The sequence below is a fragment of the Ranitomeya variabilis genome, chromosome 7 (genome assembly GCF_051348905.1).
Source record: "Ranitomeya variabilis isolate aRanVar5 chromosome 7, aRanVar5.hap1, whole genome shotgun sequence".
Taxonomy (NCBI): domain Eukaryota; kingdom Metazoa; phylum Chordata; class Amphibia; order Anura; family Dendrobatidae; genus Ranitomeya; species Ranitomeya variabilis.
This window is the reverse complement of record NC_135238.1, coordinates 44,771,186-44,795,481: the sequence shown is the minus strand read 5'-3', so window position 1 is coordinate 44,795,481 and position 24,296 is coordinate 44,771,186. Positions and strand designations below refer to the sequence as shown.

The window sequence follows — 24,296 nt, the reverse complement described above, 5'->3', positions numbered from 1 at the left end:
AAGCCCTCACATGACCATATTGACCGAAAAATCAAAAAGTTATGGGTCTGGCAAGAAGGGGAGCAATATACGAAAACGGAAAAACTGAAATACCCCTGGTCGTTACAGGGCTAAGCCACCGGCCAGGTTAAACACACGGACCAAGGGCAACAGCACATCAATGACGACCAGGACAACGGGTCATGCAGGATGTCAATAAACCATGCAGAGTAGAACACACCGGAAGCCACAGAACCAAGGCTGTAGCATACACTGGAGAGCAGGCGATGAGTTAAACGGTAGAACCAGAATGTAGATTTTAGAACAGTTTCTAGATAGCAGTTTGTAGTGCTTACAGCAGATGATGGATTATTATTATTTATTACTAGCTGAAGAGCCCGGAGTTGCCCGGGCATAGTAAATTAACTGTGGTTAGATAAAACAAATTATAAAGATTATATATACAGTATATATATATATATATATATATATATATATATATATATATAAAGCTGAGTGTATAGCCCCACCCATGCCACATAGCCACACTCACTCTAATATCCCACATCATCCCGTCAACCAGAGCCACCGGACTACTACCCCTAATATCCCACATCATTCCATCAGCCAAAGCCACCGGACTACTACCCAGAATATCCCACATCATCCCTTCAGCCAGAGCTACCGGACTACTACCCCTAATATCCCTCATCATCCCTTCAGAGTCACCGGACTACTACCCCTAATATCCCTCATCATCCCTTCAGAGTCACCGGACTACTACCCCTAATATTCCACATCATCCCGTCAGAGTCAACATTGTCAGGTTGGCGCTGTTAAAATGATACCTGGGTTGGAGAAAGCCGCCTTGAAGTTATGAGTTAATGAGATGCTTCATGCCAGAAAAAGAAGTTCCTGATTTTTTTTTTTAATTTTTGTAACATTTCTGATATTTTTTATAAATAAACGCAGAAAATATTAACATCAATTTACCATTATTATAAAGTACAATAAGTCATGAAAAAACAGTCTCAAAATCAATGAGATATGTTGAAGCGTTCCAGAGTCATTACCACATACGGTGACACTGGTCAGATTTAAAAAACTTTTGCTCGGTCACTTAGGGGTTAAATCTTCCACTGGTTTAATAAAGGTACTACATAAACCAGTGCTGCGTTAGCAAAACAAACACGGCCTTCCTGGGCTAACAGGAAAACAAAAACATAATGCATGGCACAGTCCGTGTTGCTGCGGGGAATCACCCACTCAGGAACAAACAACAAAAAGTTCAGCTTCGGCGTGCGGTCATTGAGTGACGGACCCTAGGACGCGGGCTGCAGCATTTTCGGGTCCGTCACTGCTAGCGCGACAACATATCGGCACTTGCGTTAACAGCAGACAGTTAACACATGTGTTGAACGGGCAGCTGTTAACGCAATGTGAACCTAGCCTTAGTAAAGTGCTTCCTGCTACAGTAATACAAACATGGAAGGTAGCTGTGGTTTTGGCACACTGGGTTACAGAAGGATGGGGGCATTTGGATTCACTAGCGCATTTTTTTTGGGGGGGGAGCCATGCCACATTTCCAGAGTCTTATGATACAATCCGCTCTTTACTTTTGAAAGATGAAGCACCTGAGTGAGGGATTGTTTTTTTGTGGAATGAGCTGATACTATTTTGGGGTGTAAAACATGTTTTGATCTCTTTAGAATCACATTTATCCTGTGCTCTATGCTGAGCCCTTATGTCGGGGTTTTCATTCCAAGTCCCCAAAAAACGTGATCTAAACTAAACTCCCGATGCAACCATTCACTATAATGAGGGAAGAGTGAATCACTTGGACTCCCGTTTGTCTTCTGTTCCAGTGATTTCCCTTCCTCTTAGTCATGTACACTATGGTTGCTCACACTTTTGTCCGTCGTGTTGATGAACGCCAATTAAACAGAGAGTAGACAAAGTCACTCCACTGTTGCCTCGTTATAATGAATCTGAGTTGCATTTTGGGGGGCTTTAGGCAGAAACTTTAAGGTAAGTGCTCAGAATGTGAACCGAGCCTTATTCTGATATTTGGGAAAAAACTATTTACCTCCATTCACCGTGTGGTATAAGTGGCTGATGACGGCTTCACTCTTCAGGTCAGCGCCATTACAGCGATGACAGATTTCTGTAAGGTTTTATTTTATGTATTGCTACTTTTGCATACTAAACCAAATTTTAGTAAAAAAAAATATTTTTTTTGTTGCCCTATTCTAAGAGCTGTAACTTTTTTTTTGCCTGACATAATTGAATAAGGGCTTAGTTTTTGTTTTTGCAGGACAAGATGAAGTTTTTATTAGTGATGATCGAATATACTCGGTACTCGAGATTTCCCGAGCACACTCGGGTGTCCTCCGAGTATTTGTAAGTACTCGGAGAATTAGTTTTTAGTGCCACAGCTGAATGATTTACATGTGTTAGCCAGCATAAATCTCGTGTACCGAGTATATTCGCTCATCGCTAGTTTTTATCCATAAAATTTTGGGGGACGTAATATTATATTTACATTTTTAATTTTTTGGAATCAAAACAAAGTCCAGATCTTTTTTATGGCGGTCATTGTGCACTAACTGTGGTAAGACAGCTTTATTATTCAGGTCTGTACGATTACACCGATATCACACATATAGGTTTTTTTCTCCTTTGTTACTTTTGCACGCGAAAAACAATATTTTACAAACTATAATCTCCATATTCTGAGAACTGTAACTTTTTATTTTATTGCTTAAAGAGCCACAGGAAGCCTGCGTTTTACAGATGTTCTTTTAACATACAAAAGCTTCTTATTTCTTTTTTCTTGTGTCGGTGTGAAGGAGAAAATGGCTAATGAAATCAATTATTAAACCTTATATAAGTCAGTTCAGATATGGTGTAGCAAGATGGAGTCTATTTCCTGATCAGCAGCACACTGGAAGGAATTTTTGGAATGTGAAGAAGTCACTGGACATTGGACACTGGACTGAATACCATATATGGAAGTGAAGTTGGAAATGAAGTTGGAATGAACCAATCAGAGTGACACTAACTATTCAGAAGTTGTGCAACCCCCCATTTCATGTTTCTAGTATCTTCCTTTGTGTCTCTCTACATCGGTATAGTAAAAAAGTTACATTTTTGGAGAGTTTTTATTTTTTTTATGACGTTTGTTAGATAATCTAACAGTGTAAGAATTTTTCTAATTTTGATAATTAGGTGTAGTGATACCAATTGTTTTTATGTCTTTCTGTTTATGTTTTTACATAACAGTGGTGTTATTTGAGGTGAAAGTGTTTAATATTTTCTTTTACTTTCTTGCATTTTTTTAAAAATGTTATTAAAACTTGTTTTTACATTACTAAATAGCACCACTTCACGACTTGAATATTTTTCAAATTAAATGTCTAATACTTTGCAGTACTTCTGAATTGCAGTGCTTGAGACCTGTCCGTTTTACAATGACACAGCCTGTTTCACACTGCCACCTTACCCAGAGGCCATTACTCCACCTTGGGTTGCCATTACAACCACTGGGATCCACAATCGTGGGAACCTGATAGGGTTAAAAAGAAAAGGCCTCTTTCTTTGTTAACCATCTAGATATCACGGTGGTGATTGCAACAGAATCTGGTGAACTAAACGGACACGATTGGTGCTAAAACCGATGGTGACTGGTGCAGCAGGGGGTCAACGATAATATACAGCTCATGCCCGCTGCATTTTCGGCCCTTTCGGGACACTAGTTTCTAGCATAAAAATCAGCGCTGAGGATTAAGGCCCCTTAATGATGGCCACGGAGAGGTTACGATGGTTTCTCTAATTTGTGAGTTCCCTTATGTCTATCAAGATTAAACTTTTTGGCGAAACATTTCCCAGATTCTGAGCACAAAAATGGCTTCTCCCCTGTGTGACTTCTTAGATGTCCCAAAATGTGTGATCTATTACTAATGCATGTAGAAAAGCCGCGGAGACACCATCACGTGTTTCTCAACGCAAGCAATGAATAGCCAGGTCTTTCACCGGGAAGGAACAACCACGGGAAGGGCAGCATCCAATAAAGGAAAACCACCTAGGCACTGCTCCTAATAGCCAGTTTCCTACTCCACACTGATGAGGGGCAAATACCCCGAAACAGCTGTCTGTGGATGGATACCATGTTTTGGCATAGGTGGTTTTCCTTTATTGGATGCTGCCCTTCCCGTGGTTGTTCCTTCCTGGTGAAAGACCTGGCTATTCATTGCTTGCGTTGAGAAACACGTGATGGTGTCTCCACGGCTTTTCTACATGCATTTGCATATTTCCCTTTAGGGATGGGGGCAGTGTTCTGGATCACTGCGTTGAGAAACACGTGATGGTGTCTCCGCGGTGTTGGATGTTTTGATCTCCCCGAGGTCATTCATCCTTATGTTTATATGATCTATTACTAAAACATTTCCCACATTCAGGACATGAAAACGGTTTCTCCCCCGAGTGACTTCTGAGATGGACTAAAATATGTGACTTGTGAATAAAACGTTTCCCACACTCTGTACATAAAAACGGCTTCTCTCCGATGTGGATTTTTAGATGAGTCACAAGATAAGATTTCCGGCTAAAACATTTCCCACATTCCGAGCATGAAAATGGCTTCTCCCCTGTGTGTACTCTTAGATGGTCTATGGCGCGGGATTTCTCACTAAAACACCTCCCACATTCAGGACATGAATACGGCATCTCTCCCCTGTGTGAGTTTTTTTATGTTTCTTAAGTTGAAATTCCTTGGCGAAACATTTCCCACATTCTGAACAGGGGAATGGCCGCACATCTGTCATTATTCGTAAGATTAGATTTATTTCTAAAATGTTTCCATCTCTCTCCAGTTCTGTGTTTGCCCATCAGCGATTGATCAGTTGAAGGCATCCAGTGATCAGTGATGTCAGAGAACATACCTTTGCAATGAAGATCTGCCGGTGCATCAGTCGTTATTGATGGGACTTGTATGATATTGCCATCTTCTACTTCATAACCTGAGGATAGGTGGGGATATCCCTGGAAGCCTCTTATCCCGTCTTCAACTGGAAAAAGAAACAAAACCTTGTAAATTTTACTAAATAAAACAATAAAGTTACGGCAATAGCTACAAGCGACTTCGGCTTCAACACTTGACTTGTAGCCAAAGATAGTTATGCATCACGGCACAATACAAACAAAATGGGGTTGAACTGTGCCCCGTAGGGTACCGCGAGCGCCATGAGCAAATTATGAAAAATCAGACCCAGGTGGATTTTTTACTGACTTGCTTATCGTGGTCATTGTACCCAGAGGTCCAACGGGACCCTGATTATTGTAGCATATACACATCACAATCTTTGGTTGCGTAACTTATGTCACAGCCAAGGCCGCTGTGTAGCCCTAGCTTTACTGAGATGATAAAGTAAAATGGACGTGGAAGAAAATAACACACGGAAAGGTCCCATGATATAAACCCTTTTTCATGCCACACCCGGTTTTACAGATCACACCCCTCTACAAGGCCCTTCACCTAAATATTCTTGGAAAAGAGAAGGAACGTTAATAAAAATGGTTGCAAAGAAGTCATTTTTGTGACCCTCCAATGAGTGAAATAAGATTTATACGCCGATCTTACCGGTCACTGACACTGACGTGGGTTTTACAAATCCCTTTGTCGTTTCACCAGAACTTTCCTGCAAGAATCCCACATTAAAGACATAAGAAAAATAAAACAGAACCTGACATTTTAAGATCTATCATGACTGTGATACAACTGGCCCCCGGGTAATTGGTATTGATAGAATTATTACAGATCTACATGGTGGCAATATTAGCTGCAGACTCGCTCAAAAGAAACTAGGTGGATTTGGACTCTCCATACACTGCAACCTCTGGGTCTCAATGAGACTTTAAGTTATTCACCATTTCTCTGATCATCAAATGTAAAAAAATAGTTTTTTATTGTTATGATGTATGCATATTTTAGATTTTATAATATATCACATATTGATTTATTTTATTTATTTTTTAGCATATTGGGCTGTTGTATTCTTCACTCTGGGACCAACTTCAGTTGAAAGAATAATAAGAAGATTCTGAATATCAATGGATGGATCTGTTGAATGGATTTCAATGAAATAAGAAAACAGAGCACTCACCATCCTAAAAATCAGGTAGGACCTGTGGAAGCGCAGTAGCGCGAAACGGCCGTCGTCTGTCACTATTCACATTCTCCCCTGCTGAAGAGTCTTCCGTTTCAATAAAGGACTGATTTTTAGGACGGTGAGTGCTCTCAGTTTTCTTATTTCATTGGAATTTTTTTGCACACTTTTTTCAGATTGAGCACCCGATCCTCTTGGGGCGTTTACGGCACGTGGCTGGTTTGAGTGTGAGGTGCAGTGAACCTTTGCTGCAGTGGTGCGGATTCTTTGCTCTTTTTTATTGTGTTGAATGGATTTATTTTGATGGATTTTACTTTGATGGACACTTTTTGATATACTTTGACACATATGAAATAAGAAGTATTTGTATAATTCCTGGATGTAATTGTGATTACTGGTAATTTATAATAATTTATTATTATTTATTTTTTCATTTATTTATTATTTTTATATATATATTTTTTTTTATTTATTTATTTACTTTTCTTCATTTCAGTATTATTTTTTGTATTATCTATTATTTATTTACTATTTATTATTTAATATATCTATTCATATATTATTAATTACCATAATTCATAATTATCATTACTATTTTTCATTCATTATTTATATATTTTTATTTTTCGTAATTTTTTATTTTCCATTTTTACATATTTGTTTATTATTTATTTATTATTATTTATCTTATTTTTGTCCAATTGTTTATTTATTCTTATAACAGATTCATATAAATTGCTCTATTCATTGATCTGGCGCCATCTGAGTTATATTCCAATTCTATGCAGGTGGCGGCGCATTGATTCTCAGTTTATTCTATGCGTCTTTTATGTGTGTTATACCTAAGTTTCATGCAGGTGGTGGTGCGCTTGCGCGGCTTTCCCTGTCGCTGTTTGCATTCACTCTGGCGTCTATCTCCTTGGCGACGCACTCTCGGCCGTTCACATGATTCATGTGGGCGGGGTTACGGGCCTTGTTGTGTGTTGTCAGGGTGACGCCGGGTGCATGTGATTGGTGGTTCTCTTACATCGCTCTGCGTGCATTACTTAGTTCTGATTGGCCCACTGCTGTATAAATCTGCATGCCTCCCTGTTACTTTGTATAAGCCCCGGAAGAAGGCAAGTGCTGAAACACGCGCAGGGACCAGGAGCACGATCGGTATGAGGAGCCCTTCATTTATTTGCACATTCACCTGCTATCGAAATGTGTATTTATTCTCTTGGCACTGCAGCACTTTACATTACTTCTTGCATGGTAGTGTTCTAGATTACTGCCTTTGTAAAGCGATTCTTATCTGGGATATACTCAGTATAATCTTTAGTATTAGCACCAGTGCACTTTTATATTGGGACACACCCATTACGACCTTTAGTATTAGCACCATTGCACTTTTTTATTGGGACACACCCATTACGACCTTTAGTATTAGCACTGTTGCACTTTTTTATTAGGACACACCCATTACGACCTTTAGTATTAGCACTGTTGCACTTTTTTATTAGGACACACCCATTACGACCTTTAGTATTAGCACCATTGCACTTTTTTATTGGGACACATCCATTACGACCTTTAGTATCAGCACCATTGCACTTTTTTATTGGGACACACCCATTACGACCTTTAGTATTAGCACCATTGCACTTTTATATTGGGACACATCCATTACGACCTTTAGTATTAGCACCATTGCACTTTTTTATTGGGACACACCCATTACGACCTTTAGTATCAGCACCATTGCACTTTTTTATTGGGACACACCCATTACGACCTTTAGTATTAGCACCATTGCACTTTTATATTGGGACACATCCATTACGACCTTTAGTATTAGCATTGTTGCACTTTTTTATTGGGACACACCCATTACGACCTTTAGTATTAGCACCATTGCACTTTTTTATTGGGACACACCCATTACGACCTTTAGTATTAGCACCATTGCACTTTTTTATTTGGGACACACCCATTACGACCTTTAGTATTAGCACCATTGCACTTTTTTATTTGGGACACACCCATTACGACCTTTAGTATTAGCACTGTTGCACTTTTTTATTAGGACACACCCATTACCTTTAGTATCAGCACGATTGCACTTTTATATTGGGACACATCCATTACGACCTTTAGTATTAGCATTGTTGCACTTTTTTATTGGGACACACCCATTACGACCTTTAGTATTAGCACTGTTGCACTTTTTTATTGGGACACACCCATTACAACCTTTAGTATTAGCATTGTTGCACTTTTTTATTAGGACACACCCATTACGACCTTTAGTATTAGCACTGTTGCACTTTTTTTAGGACACACCCATTACGACCTTTAGTATTAGCACTGTTGCACTTTTTTATTGGGACACACCCATTACAACCTTTAGTATTAGCAGTGTTGCACTTTTTTGACAACATTCATCAATTATTATTATTTACGTAGTGTGGTTTGGTTTGTCACTTATTCAGGTTTATACACTAGACATTAAAATATAAATATAATTTATAGTGTATGATATTTTGTTTTTTTTCACATTGTTTTCTGAGTATTATCCACATTCTTTATGCACATCTTTTCGTATGGTGTATTGGTATATGTATTATTAATTGTTGTGCTTGCTTTGCAATATTATTCTATGTGCTCCTATGATCAGCTGTATAATAATATTAATAATTTTTTAATATTTGGTATTATTTTCAATGAAGTAAAAAAAATTTTTAAATATTGTCTTTTATTGCAGTCTTTCTTTTGGGGGATTATATTGGTCACTACATCGGCAGTTTGCAATTTTCACTCAGCAACATCCACTGCTGCTTCTTTCTGGAAAACACCCATGAAATGAAAATCATCACTATATCTGTAGATAAATTCCCAATGGGTTATAATTTTCAAAATGGGGTCACTTGAGGAGGGATTCTGCTTTTCTATCACTAAGGGGCTCTGTATATGGAATCCGCAAACTATTGTAGGAGTTCCAGGAGGCAAATAGCGCTCTGTCCCTCCCGAGTCTCTCCGTATGGCTAAGTAGTATTGTGCAGCCACATATGGGGTATTACCATGTTCAGTAGAAATTGTGGGACAAATTTTGGGGCCATTTTTACCCATTTCCCAGGATGAAAATGTAAAACTTGGGGCAAACACACAATCTTGGTAAAGATGTAAATGATTTTTTCTTCACTAAACAATGGTATAAAAGTCTGTGACACACCTGTGGTGTCAATGTGATCACTGCGCCCCTAGATGAATTCATTGAGAGGTCTGCCGTGTTGGCACCACAGGGGCTCTGCCAATGTAACATGTCACCCTCAAACAAGTGCAGCAAAATCTGCACTATAATATAGCGTTTCTTTCCTTCTGAGCTGTGAACTGTGGCTCAAAAGTAGTTTTTGAGGACATATGGGATATCGGTAAACTCAGGAGAAGTTGCACAACAAATTTTGTGGTCCATTTTCTCCTGTTACCCTTGAGAAAATTCAAAATTTGGAGGTCAAAAAGATTTTTGTGGGAAAAATTTGATTTTTTTTTCATTTTCTCGGCTTAACATTATAAACTTCTGTGAAGCACCTGGGGGTTCAAGGTGTTCAATATACATCTACATCAGTTCCCAAAGGGGTCTAGTTTCCAAAATGAAGTCACTTCTGGGAGGTTTCCACTGTTTACGCACATCAGGTGCTCTCCAAACGCGACATGGTGTCTAATTATTCCAGACAATTTTACACTCAAAAAGTCACATGGCTCCTTCCCTTCCAAGCCCTGCCGTGCACCAAAACAGTTGGGTAAAAAAGATTTATCTGGGAAAAATGTGATTTTTTTTATTTTCACGGCTCTACGTTACAAACTTCTGTGAAGCACCTGTGGGTTCAAGGTTCTCAATACACGTCTAGATAAGTTCCCTAAGGGGTCTAGTTTCCAAAATAGTGTCACTTGTTGGTGATTTCCACTGTTTAACCCCTTTCTGCCAGCTGACGGAATAGTACGTCAGCTGGCAGAACCCCCGCTTTGAGGTGGGCTCCGGTGGGGAGCCCACCTCAAAGCCGCGACATGTCAGCTGTTTTGTACAGCTGACATGTGCGCGCAATGAGCGCGAGCGGAATCGCGATCCGCCCGCGCTCATTAACTAGTTAAATGCCGCCGTCAAATGCTGACAGCGGCATTTCACTAGCGCTCCCGGCCGCGCGGCTGGAAATAGTCGCAGCGCTGACCCCCGTCACATAATCGGAGGTCATCGCTGCATTGCTATAACAACGAGAAGTCTCCTTGAGACCTCTATGGTTGTTGAAGGCAGATTGCTTTGAGTGCCACCCTGTGGTCGGCGTTCAAAGCAACCCTGCATTTCTGCTACATAGAGGTGATCTGTGCTTCACCTCTATGTAGCAGAGGCGATCGTGTAGTGCATGCTTCTAGGCTCCTATGGAGGCTATTGAAGCATGCCAAAATTTAAAAAAAAAGTGTTTAAAAATATTAAAAAAATAAAAAATATATAAAAGTTCAAATCACCCCCATTTCGCCTCAATCAAAATAAAAAAAAAAAAAAAAAATCAAACATACACATATCTGGTATTGCCACGTTTAAAATCGCCCGATCTATCAATAAAAACATAGGATTAACCTGATCGCTAAATGGCGTAGCGAGTAAAAAAATCAAAACGCCAAAATTAAATTATTTTGGTTGTTGCAACATTGAATTAAAATGCAATAACGGGCGATCAAAAGAACGCATCTGCACCAAAATGGTATTACTAAAAACGCCAGTTCGGCACGCAAAAAATAAGCCCTCACCCGACCCCAGGTCACAAAAATTGGAAACGCTACGAGTATCGGAAAATGGCGCAATTTTTTTTAACCACTTAGATAAAAGAGAACCTAGACATGTTTGGTGTCTATGAACTCGTAATGACCTGGAGAATCATAATGGCACATTAGTTTTAGCATTTGGTGAACCTAGCAAAAAAGCCAAACAAAATACAAGTGTGAGATTGCACTTTTTTTGCAATTTCATCGCACTTGGAATTTTTTTCCAGTTTTCTATTACACGGCATGGTAAAACCAATGGTATCGTTCAAAAGATAAAAATAAGCCCTCACATGGCCATATTGACAGAAAAATAAAAAAGTTATGGCTCTGGGAAGGAGGGGAGCGAAAAACGAAAATGAAAAAAGCTCCAGGGGTGAAGGGGTTAAGCATATTAGTGGCTCTCCAAACGTGACATGGTGTCTGCAAATTATGCCAGCAAATTTTACATTCAAAAAGTGAAACGGCGCTCCTTCCCTTCCAAGCTCTGCCGTGCGCCCAAACAGTAGATTTCCCCCACATATGGGTATCGGCATGCTCAGGACAAATTGCACAACAAATTATATGGTCCATTTTCTCTTGTTTAACTTGCGAAAGTAAAAAAATTAGGTAGATTTTTGTGAAATAAAATTAAATGTTTATATTTTCCTTCCACAATCCAAAAATTCCTGTGAAGCACCTGAAGGGTTAATAAACTTCTTGAATGTGGTTTTGACTGCCGTGATGGGTGTAGTGGTTAGAATGGTGTCACTTTTTGGTATTTTCTGTCACATAGGCCCCTCAAAGTCACTTCAAATGTGAGGTGGTCCCTAAAAATAATGGATTTGCAAATATTGTTGTAAAAATGAAAAATCGCTGGTCAACTGTTAACCCTTTTAACTTCCTAACAAAACAATGTTTCAAAAATTGTGCTGATGTAAAGTAGGCATGTGGAAAATGTTATTTATTAACTATTTTGTGCATTATGACTCTGATTTAGGCTGGGATCACACATACGCGAGCTAAGTCTGAGTCTCGCAGTTGAAAATCCAGCTCTGGCGCTGGCACTCCGGAGCGGAGCATGCAGCCGCACAGCAAAACATGGAGCTGCATGCTCCGCTACGGAGTGCCTGCGCCAGAGCTGGGTTTTCACCTGCGAGAGTCGGACATATCTCGCGTATGTGTAATCCCGGCCTTAACCCCTTTCTACCATTGGACGTACTATTCCGCCCATGTGGGGTGGACCCTACTTCCCAAGGACGGAATAGTACGTCCAGAGCGATCGGCCGCGTTCCCGGGGGGAGCACGGCCGAGTGTCAGCTGACTATAGCAGCTGACATCCGGCACTATGTGCCAGGAGCGGTCACGGACTGCCCCCGGCACATTAACCCCCGGCACACTGCGATCAAACATGATCGCAGTGTTCCGGCGGTATAGGGAAGCATCGCGCAGGGAGGGGGCTCCCTACGTGCTTCCCTGAGACCCTCGGAGCAACGCGATGTGATCACGTTGCTGCAAGGGTCTCTTACCTCCTCCTCCCTGCAGGCCCGGATCCAAAATGGCCGCGGGGCTGCATCCGGGTCCTGAAGGGAGGTGGCTTCACAGCGCCTCCTCAGAGCAGGCGCCGGGAAGCCTCCCTGCTGTGCATGTCAGATCGCTGATCTGACACAGTGCACAGCAAAGTGTCAGATCAGCGATCTGACACTTTACAGTGATGTCCCCCCCCTGGGGCAAAGTAAAAAAAAAAAAAAATTACACGTGAAAAAAAAAAAATTCCTAAATAAATAATAAAAAAATATTGTTCCAATAAATACATTCCTTTATCTAAATAAAAAAAACAAACAATAAAAGTACACATATTTCGTATCGCCCATAACGACCCCACCTATAAAACTGTCCCACTAGTTAACCCGCTTTATTATCATACCGCCGAACAAGTGGAATAGCACGCGATCAAAAAGACGGATATAAATAACCATGGTACCGCTGAAAACGTCATCTTGTCCTGCAAAAAATGAGCCGCCATACAGCATCATCAGTGAAAAAGTAAAAAAGTTATAGTCCAAAGAATGAAGCGATGCAAAAATAATTATTTTTTCTATAAAATAGTTTTCATCGTAAAAAAACGCCAAAACATAAAAAAATGATATAAATGAGATATCGCTGTAATCGTACTGACCTGAAGAATAAAACTGCTTTATCAATTTTACCAAACGCGGAACGGTATAAACGCCCCCCCCCAAAAGAAAAAAATAAAAATAAATTCATGAATAGACGTTTTTTGGTAAATCTGCCTCACAAAAATTGGAATAAAAAGCGATCAAAAAATGTCACATGCCCAAAAATGTTACCAATAAAAACATCAACTCGTCCCACAAAAAACAAGACCTCACATGACTCTGTGGACCAAAATATGGAAAAATTATAGCTCTCAAAATGTGGTAACGCAAAAAATATTTTTTTCAATAAAAAGCGTCTTTTAGTGTGCGACGGCTGTCAATCATAAAAATCTGCTAAAAAAAACCCGCTATAAAAGTAAATCAAACCCCCCTTCATCACCCCCTTAGTTAGGGAAAAATGAAAAAAATGTATTTATTTTCCCATTAGGGTTAGGGCTAGAGTTAGGGTTGGGGCTACAGTTAGGGTTGGGGCTAAAGTTAGGGTTAGGGTTGGGGCTAAAGTTAGGGTTAGGATTACGTTTACGGTTGGGATTAGAGTTAGGGGTGTGTCAGGGTTAGGGGTGTGGTTAGGGTTACCGTTGGGATTAGGGTTAGGGGTGTGTTTGGATTAGGGTTTCAGGTAGAATTGGGGAGTTTCCACTGTTCAGGCACATCAGGGGCTCTCCAAATGCGACATGGCGTCCGATCTCAATTCCAGCCAATTCTGCGTTGAAAAAGTATAACAGTGCTCCTTCCCTTCCGAGCTCTCTCGTGTGCCCAAACAGGGGTTTACCCCAACATATGGGGTATCAGTGTACTCAGGACACATTGGACAACTTTTGGGGTCCAATTTCTCCTGTTACCCTTGGGAAACTACAAAACTGGGGGCCAAAAAATAATTTGAGGAAAAAAAAAATATTTTTTATTTTCACGGCTCTGCGTTATAAACTGTAGTGAAACACTTGGGGGTTCAAAGTTCTCACAACACATCTAGATAAGTTCCTTGGGGGTCTAGTTTCCAATATGGGGTCACTTGTGGGGGGTTTCTACTGTTAAGTTATATCAGGGGCTCTGCAAATGCAACGTGACGCCTGCAGACCAATCCATCTAAGTCTGCATTCCAAATGGCGCTCCTTCCCTTTCGAGCTCTGCCATGCGCCCAAACGGTGGTCCCCCCCTCACATATTGGGTATATCAGCATACTCAGAACAAATTGGACAACAAATTTTGGGGTCCAATTTCAACTGTTACCCTTGGGAACATACAAAACTGGGGGCTAAAAAATAATTTTTGTGGGAAAACTTATTTTAATTTTTACAGCTCTACATTATAAACTTCTGTGAAGCACATGGTGGGTCAAAGTGCTCACCACACATCCAGATAAGTTCCTTAGGGGGTCTACTTTCCAAAATGGTGTCACTTGTGGGAGGTTTCAATGTTTAGGCACATCAGTGGCTCTCCAAACGCAACATGGCGTCCCATCTCAATTCCAGTCAATTTTGCACTGAAAAGTCAAATGGCGCTCCTTCCCTTCCGAGCTCTCCCTTGCACCCGAACAGTGGTTTACCCCCACATATGGGGTATCAGCGTGCTCAGGACAAATTGTACAACTTTTGAGGTCCAATTTCTTCTCTTACCCCTGGGTAAGTAAAAAATTGGGGGCGAAAAGATCATTTTTGTGAAAAAACATGATTTTTTTATTTTTACGGCTCTGCATTGTAAACTTCTGTGAATCACTTAATGGGTCAAAGTGCTCACCACACATCTAGATAAGTTCCTTAGGGGGTCTACTTTCCAAAATGGTGTCACTTGTGGGGGGTGTCAATGTTTAGGCACATCAGGGGCTCTCCAAACGCAACATGGCGTCCCATCTCAATTCCAGTCAATTTTGCATTAAAAAGTCAAATGGTGCCCCTTCGCTTCCGAGCTCTGCCATGCTCCCAAACAGTGGTTTACCCCTACATATGGGTTATCGGCGTACTCAGGACAAATTGTACAACAACTTTTGGGGTCCATTTTCTCCTGTTACCCTTGGTAAAATAAAACAAATTGGAGCTGAAATTAATTTTTTGTGAAAAAAAGTTCAATGTTCATTTTTATTTAAACATTCCATAAATTCCTGTGAAACACCTGAAGGGTTAATAATCTTCTTGAATGTAGTTTTGAGCACCTTGAGGGGTGCAGATTTTAGAATGGTGTCACACTTGGTTATTTTCTATCACATAGACCCCTAAAAATGACTTCAAATGAAACGTGGTCCGTAAAAAAAAATGGTGTTGTAAAAATGAGAAATTGCTGGTCAACTTTTAACCCTTATAACTCCCTAACAAAAAAAAAAATTTTGGTTCCAAAATTGTGCTGATGTAGAAATGTGGGAAATGTTACTTAAGTATTTTGTGTGACATCTCTGTAATTTAATTGCATAAAAATTAAAAGTTGGAAAATTGCGAAATATTCGCCAAATTTCCATTTTTTTCACAAATAAACGCAGGTAATATCAAAGAAATGTTACCACTATCATGAAGTAAAATATGTCACGAGAAAACAATGGCAGAATCACTGGGATCCGTTGAAGCGTTCCAGGGTTATAACCTCATAAAGGGACAGTGGTCAGAATTGTAAAAATTGGCCCGGTCATTAACGTGCAAACCACCCTTGGGGGTAAAGGGTTTAAGGACATAAAACTTAAAAATTTGAAAACTGCTAAATTTTCTCAAATAAAGGCAAGTCATATCAGAGAAATGTTACCACTATCATGAAGTACAATATGTCACGAGAAAAGAATCTCAGAATCAGTGGGATCCATTTAAACGTTCCAGCGTCATGACCTAAAGTGACAGTGGTCAGAATTGTAAAAATTAGCCTGGTCAGGGAGGTAAAAGCAGGCTTTGGGGCGAAATAGTTAAAATTGGGTCCCTTTTGTTTGTTTCTGCTGTTGGCACCTTAGGGGCTTGCAAATGTCACCCGCAAATGCCACTTGCAAAGTAGTCCTGCAAAATCTATAGCCTAGAATTTCTGGAGCAAGCTTGGTCGCTGAGAAATGGTGCAGCCCGTGGGCCGCAATTTTCTCAGTCCACGTGCCAGACAGGAACAGCCAGAGGGCCGGAGCTCCAGAGTGCTGCACTATGCCCAGGTCTGATGTGTACTATGTGTTAGGGTGGGCGGAACACACTAAATAAATTATAATAATAAAGTGCGTTCGCCACCCGCGGTCCACCGTGCAGATGGAGCTCAGAGGACAATGGCGGGACTAGCAGCGAGCGTAACAGACTCGCACTGAGTTAATGTCACTCAGTAGAGTAGCATGTGGCTGTGCCAATCGCACACAGCAATGGAAAGATGCTCTGCAGCAGAGCTGTGATTAGACGCTAAACGTGAACCCCATTGACTTCACAGGAGCTTCCTATCTCACTGAGGCAAGGGAACTGGTAGTGGACTCAGACACAGCACGTGCACACATGGAACTCCTCTCCAGAGAAGCTGGACTTCTAAAGGCTAAACGCCAGCACTGAACTCACACAAAAAAATCTCCTCTCCGGAGGTGCCGGAATTCTAAAGGCTCTAGGCCTGCCCTGTGCACATGCAAACAAGTCACACTACCGTTAGGTTCCACACTCTCACAGAACATAAATGATCTTAGCGCACCGAGAGGCGCGCCAAATATTTTTTTATAGATTTAATCAGAGAGGACCTTGCTCACAGGACAATCCAGAGCTAGACCAGGACCTGAGCATGTGACAGCCGACCACCAATGAGGAGTCGCCTCACGGGCATGCCCAGAAGAGCGAATCTTGGACTTAGTCCCAGGAGTGATTTCTCGCTGCAGTCTATTATTGGTTACCATAGCTGACCCTAGAGAGTCAGCAGTAACCATGCTCACAGACTGAGTCTGAGCAAGACCGACGTCTTTGCTGAGCAGCATCCACTGCAGTTGGAACTGAATGGGAGACCACAGAGGAAGACAAGGCCTGGGATCTATCCTGTGCAGAGGAAGAATCCCAGCACCTAACACTATGTACATAGATTTGTGTTACTGCAAATTATGTCCTTCTTGGCTAAAAATACTCTTCAAAATTATTAAGGGGAGTATTTTTACCCCTCTGTAACATATGTAATGTGACCTCTGCCAGAGTCTGTGCTATGGAGCAGTGGGGGCACCCGCAGTCAGACCCTCAGAGACTGATGGCCCTTTTATAAACATCCATTATATAGTGTTGTCCTATAGGACCTAAAACGGACCAGGCTGTATGGGTGACAGAGAATGGTAAGTGGCCACAGGAGGCCGACGTACACCGAGAAACATCGCTAGGAACTAAGAAATTGGATACATAAGCGATCTTCATGGGTTTTTTTTACTGTATTTTTGAACTGTAAGAAGCACCCCAAATTTTGGTGAGGAAAAAAAAAATTGATAACATTTGGATATTACAGTCCGTATTGACAATAGCCAACATAGGGAGCAGTGGATTGGGGTGACAGGAGGCAGGGTCCGTGCTGCATAAAACCGGCGGCGGTGGTGCAGGCCCTGGGTGGGAGGAGAGGGCGTCCCAGCGCTGCAAGTCCTGGGCTGGAAGAAATGGTCGGGCTTCAGGAAAACGGCTGCGTGCACAGATTGGGATCTTGGCTGAGGTCCTTCAGCCTCACTCCACTTCTGCTACTGGTTTCCTGCAGCGGTGACCCTGCCCCTGTGACCCTGCTCCACAACTGTGCCCCCCCCCCCCCACAAGCTATATTCAGACTATAAAACACACCCCAATTTTCCTCCCAAATGTGGGGGTAAAAATTGCCTCTTCTAGTCAGAATATGCTAAATGCTGCTGAGGACCGGAAATAAATTGTCAGTGAGATCTGAATTATTTAGTGCAGGTCTACTGGTGAGGACTTTGCTGCAGATTGTTTCCCCAACAAATTGCAATGTGTGAACAGACCCCGAGCTTTAGAAATAAAAATTCAACCCATAGTTCTCAAACAGTTTTATTAAAAACAAATAAATAAGTCTTAACAAAAGGAGAAAAATATACATATATTTATACATACAAGTCTAACAATAAACTTTACAAACCAATATGTACAACTAAGGCTACTTTCACACTTCCGTCGGTACGGGGCCGTCGCAAACTGTCGGACGTTGTGCTAAATTTAGCACAACGTGGGCATTCGCTGCCCATTGTGATGAGCGGGGAGGAGGGGGCAGAGTTCCAGCCACGCTTGCGCGGTCAGAAATGGCAGACAAATCGCACAAAAAAATGTTACACTGAACTTTTTTTGTGCATCGCGTCCGCCAAAACACGACGGATCTGTCGCATGACTGATGCGACGTGTGCCCATCCGTTGCTAATACAAGTCTATGGGCACAAAAACGCATCCTGCAAGCACATTTGCAGGATCCGTTTTTTGCCCATAACGACGGATTGCGACGGAGCCCAGAAGACGGAAATGTGAAAGTAGCCTAAGCCACGTTAGCGATATGTAACAAAAAGCACAGGAGTGACGGCTTCCCCAACACAGCCCCCAACATGCAGCCTCACGAGAGCGACATCCCCACCTCCCAACACAGGAGAATTACAAATGTAAAGAAAATCCAGCTTCTTGGAAATTGCTACATTTATTGGAATAGAGATAAAAAATGAAAACGTGCTAAATTGCAGAGACAGCATAGAAACGCGCATTTCAGACACACATGGCCTCGTGTTGCTATGCTCTCTGCAAATTAACACATTTTCATTTTTCATCTCTTTTCCACTAAATTGTTTCATTTCCTATCAGCTGGACTTTCTTCAGATTTTATTTACATTTGGTCCCAGGGACTCTGCTTCTGAGCTCCGGTAAGCTGTTTTTTTTCTATTCTGTGTACACGGGAGTTACATCACCCCATTCACTTTACAGCAAACCAGTATGTATGATCCCCCCCACAACCCCTCATCATCCTCCCATCCCCAACACAGCCCCTCATCATCCCCCACACACGGCCCCTCATCATCCTTCCATTCCCCACAGCCCCTCATCATCCCCCCACACACGGCCCCTCATCATCCTTCCATTCCCCACAGCCCCTCATCATCTTCCTTTTGCTCAATTGACACCAACCCCTTTCCACATTACATCCTCAGCGCATCACACCGAGTCCTGATCCCAATTCCCTTGTACAAGGGTCCACGGTGCAGCCCTTCGGTCTTCTCCTCACTCGGCTCCATGCTGCAGCCCCTCGGTCCTCTCCTCACACGGCTCCATGCTGCAGCCCCTCGGTCCTCTCCTCACACGGCTCCATGCTGCAGCCCCTCGGTCCTCTCCTCACACGGCTCCATGCTGCAGCCCCTCGGTCCTCTCCTCACACGGCTCCGTGCTGCAGCCCCTCGGTCCTCTCCTCACACGGCTCCGTGCTGCGGCTCCTCGGTCCTCTCCTCACACGGCTCCATGCTGCGGCCCCTCGGTCCTCTCCTCACACGGCTCCATGCTGCGGCCCCTCGGTCCTCTCCTCACACGGCTCCATGCTGCGGCTCCTCGATCCTCTCCTCACACGGCTCCGTGCTGCGGCCCCTCGGTCCTCTCCTCACACGGCTCCGTGCTGCGGCCCCTCGGTCCTCTCCTCACACGGCTCCATGCTGCGGCCCCTCGGTCCTCTCCTCACACGGCTCCATGCTGCGGCCCCTCGGTCCTCTCCTCACACGGCTCCGTGCTGTGGCTCCTCGGTCCTCTCCTCACAGGGCTCCATGCTGCAGCTCCTCGATCCTCTCCTCACACGGCTCCGTGCTGCGGCCCCTCGGTCCTCTCCTCACACGGCTCCGTGCTGCGGCCCCTCGGTCCTCTCCTCACACGACTCCATGCTGCAGCTCCTCGGTCCTCTCCTCACACGACTCCATGCTGCAGCCCCTCGGTCCTCTCCTCACAGGGCTCCATGCTGCAGCCCCTCAGTCCTCTCCTCACACGGCTCCATTCTGCAGCCCCTCGGTCCTCTCCTCACACGGCTCCATGCTGCAGCTCCTCGGTCCTCTCTTCACACGACTCCATGCTGCAGCCCCTCGGTCCTCTCCTCACAGGGCTCCATGCTGCAGCTCCTCGGTCCTCTCCTCACACGGCTCCATGCTGCAGCCCCTCGGTCCTCTCCTCACACGACTCCATGCTGCAGCCCCTCGGTCCTCTCCTCACACTGGCTCCGTGCTGCGGCCCCTCGGTCCTCTCCTCACACGGCTCCATGCCGCAGCCCCTCGGTCCTCTCCTCACACGGCTCCATGCTGCAGCTCCTCGGTCCTCTCCTCACACGGCTCCATGCTGCAGGTCCTCTCCTCACACGGCTCCATGCTGCAGCTCCTCGGTCCTCTCTTTACACGACTCCATGCTGCAGCCCCTCGGTCCTCTCCTCACAGGGCTCCATGCTGCAGCTCCTCGGTCCTCTCCTCACACGGCTCCATGCTGCAGCCCCTCGGTCCTCTCCTCACACGACTCCATGCTGCAGCCCCTCGGTCCTCTCCTCACACTGGCTCCGTGCTGCGGCCCCTCGGTCCTCTCCTCACACGGCTCCATGCCGCAGCCCCTCGGTCCTCTCCTCACACGGCTCCATGCTGCAGCCCCTCGGTCCTCTCCTCACACGACTCCATGCTGCAGCCCCTCGGTCCTCTCCTCACACTGGCTCCGTGCTGCGGCCCCTCGGTCCTCTCCTCACACGGCTCCATGCCGCAGCCCCTCGGTCCTCTCCTCACACTGGCTCCGTGCTGCAGCCCCTCGGTCCTCTCCTCACACGGCTCCATGCTGCAGCCCCTTGGTCCTCTCCTCACACGGCTCCATGCTGCGGCCCCTCGGTCCTCTCCTCACACGGCTCCATGCTGCAGCTCCTCGGTCCTCTCCTCACACGGCTCCATGCTGCAGCCCCTCGGTCCTCTCCTCACACGGCTCCGTGCTGCAGCCCCTCGGTCCTCTCCTCACACGGCTCCATGCTGCAGCTCCTCGGTCCTCTCCTCACATGGCTCCATGCTGCAGCTCCTCGGTCCTCTCCTCACACGGCTCCATGCTGCGGCCCCTCGGTCCTCTGCTCACACGGCTCCATGCTGCGGCCCCTCGGTCCTCTCCTCACACGGCTCCGTGCTGCAGCCCCTCGGTCCTCTCCTCACTTCTCTTCTTCTCCACCAGCAGCTTCCTGTTATCGGATCTTCATTGGACTGAAGGAGGCTCCGCCCTTTCCGGTGATGTCATGATCCAAGGAATCACTCCTCCCCCTCAAGAAATCAACTCCAGTGTAGACGCTGCCATGTTGGTACACCCAGGCCGGTTCACGTTGTTACCGAATACCGAGGTGTGAATGGCGTTTTCTGTGCGTTACTTTGCTGGAGACCAATTCATTGTACAATCAGCCGGACCGTGTTCTGCATCATGGCGCCGAGTGCGCGGTCCCTGCCCCCCCCCCAGAGTGCGGTCCCTGCCCCCCCCCCAGAGTGCGGTCCCTGCCCCCCCCCCAGAGTGCGGTCCCTGCCCCCCCCCCAGAGTGCGCGGTCCCTGCCCCCCTGCCCCCCCCCCAGAGTGCGGTCCCTGCCCCCCCCCCCAGAGTGCACGGTCGCTGCCCCCCCCCCAGAGTGCGCGGTCCCTGCCCCCCCCCAGAGTGCGGTCCCTGCCCCCCCCCCCCCAGAGTGCACGGTCGCTGCCCCCCCCCCAGAGTGCGGTCCCTGCCCCCCCCCCAGAGTGCGGTCCCTGCCCCCCCCCCAGAGTGCGGTCCCTGCCCCCCCCCCCAGAGTGCGGTCCCTGCCCCCCCCCCAGAGTGCAGTCCCTGCCCTCCCCCCCCAGAGTGCGCGGTCGCCGCCCTCCCCCCCCCCCCAGTGTACGGCTGCCCGTAGTGACTGTGAGCACAACATGGCGCGCTGTCTCCCCCGCCGGGATTGTGGTCGCCCTAATGTCAGTGGGCCGGGAGCTGCTCCTGGTACAGGCGGATGCCGGCAGTGTAGCACAGCTGACCTCTGCAGCTCCTGAGGCCGCGCCCGACGTGTCCATGATTTGTTTATTCTACAATTCTTATTTTTAGGGCTAAACCTCGGTCTCTCGGGCTCACACAACTCACTTGTTGCTTCATTTATTTTTTTGTTTTTTAATTGAGCAAAACCCCCCTAATATTTCCATCTTCTTGTGTGTGTTACCTTTGGCCACTAGATGGCGGCACATACACTGCAGGCGGATTACCCGCTCGCTTTACTGCCTGCTGTGACAGCATTTCTTTTGTGTTTATGATCCCAGTTTCGGTCTTCACGTGGCCCCGACGTTCTGCTCTCCTATTTGTATTGCAGGAGCCTCGACGTGCAGGTTACACACTTCTCTTTCCACCTGTTGCAAGGCCCAAAACATCCGGTGGAGAATCTCCTGATAGACAACCTCACCCAGCGTGGCTCAGCTGTCCCCGGGACCGCAGCCGGCAGCTCCGGGTGGAGTTACAGTTGGATCGAGCCTGTCACATCGGCTACATTGATATAGGTGCCGCAGTTGGAGCAGATCTTGGTGTTCCAGCTTGTGTGTGACTGGGTGTCTCTGCTCTCATGTGTTGTGTCCGCCCCCGTGAACAGGAAACAGTGGTTCGGCCTTCCTACAGATCGACGTGGGACGTTCCATCTGGACTCTGGATAAGGGGTTCACCACTCTCCTCCCCACGACCACGCTGATGCCACCGGCAGACGCCAGACTGATGAAGAACCACAGAGGGGTCCGGATGTTCAAAGAGGGTAAAGGAAAATGGTGACAACAGCTCTAGATGTGGCTGGTGCAGAAAATGTAATTTTTTATTTATTGCAGCTTTAGGTGTGACTGTAGTACAGCAACATGTAAAAGTTTGTGCACCCCTGGTCAAAATTACTGTTATTGTGAACAGTGCTGGCCAAAAGACACGAGAGCTCCTCACAATGCATGGAGGTCTCCACCCTAAGTCTAACACCCAAAGATTGTACGCCAGCAGAAAGGAGGGTGGTCGAGGCCTGATAAGCATCCAAGCCACCATCACGGATGAAACCAGGAGTATCCAGGAATACAGCAGGAGAATGGCTCCAAACGATGAGATGCTGAGAGAGCCTAAGGCAGCAACAGATCTGGAAGGAGCAGGACCATGAAGCACCATGGCAAGACAAGCCGCTGCATGGGACGTACCATCGACAGATAATGGAGGCGGCTGACATGGAGAAATCCTACCAATGGCTGGAGAAAGCTGGACTCCGAGACAGAGGCACTGATCATAGCGGCAAAAGAGCGAGCACCAAGGACCAGATCCATAGAAGCCGGAATCTACAAGACAAGACCCAAGGTGCAGACTATGCAAAGAAACCTCAGAAATCGTCCAACACACAATGGCAGGATGCGAAATGCAGGAACAGCGTCTACCGAACGCCACAACCAAGGAGCGGGAACTGTATACAGGAACATCTGCACAGCGTATGGGCTAAGTCCAGGTGGGAGACCCCAGAGAAATGGTGGAGAATGAAGGGGCTAAAATCCTGTGGGATCTAAAGATCCAGATGGATAAGCAGGTGTTGGCTAACCAACCAGACGTGATAGTAGACAAGGAGCAGAGGACAGCAATGATAATAGATGAGGCAGCAACATCAGAAAGAAGGAATATGAGAAGCTGGAGAAACACCAGGGCCTCAGAGGAGAACTGGAGAAGGTGTGGAGGCAACAGTGATTCCAGTGGTGATCGTAGCACGTGGAGCAGTGACCCCTAAGAGGAAGGATGGCTGCAACAGATCCCAGGAGCAACATCTGAGCTCTGTCCAGAAAAGCGCAATGCTGGGAACAGCTAAGATCCTGCGCAGAACCCTCAAACTCCCAGGAGGACTCGAGAATGAGGAAGGACAACAAAGACCACCCCCATTTGGGGTGAGAAGGAAAATTCTATCTATCTATCTATATCTCGTATGTACTTGAGTATAAGCCAACACTGGGAAAACTTATTGACTCGAGTATAAGCCTGGGATGTGAAATGCAGCAGCTACTGGTAAATGTCAAAAATAAAAATAGATACCAATAAAAGTAAAATTAATTGAGACATCAGTAGGTTAAGTGTTTTTGAATGTCCATATTAAATCAGGAGCCCCATATAATGCTCCATACAGTTCATGATGGCCCCATAAGATGCTCCATATTAAAATATGCCCCATACAATGCTGCACAAATGTGGATTATGGCCCCATAAGATGCTCCATACAGACATTTGCCCCATATGCTGTTGCTGCGATTAAAAGAATAAAAAAATCGCATAC

General features: G+C 45.1%; 1 pseudogene; it reads right to left on the bottom strand.

Moving 5' to 3' along the window:
* Positions 1-2,177: 2,177 nt before the first annotated feature.
* The window catches only part of LOC143786212 (uncharacterized), a 48,712-nt pseudogene continuing 26,593 nt past the window's right edge, over positions 2,178-24,296 (bottom strand).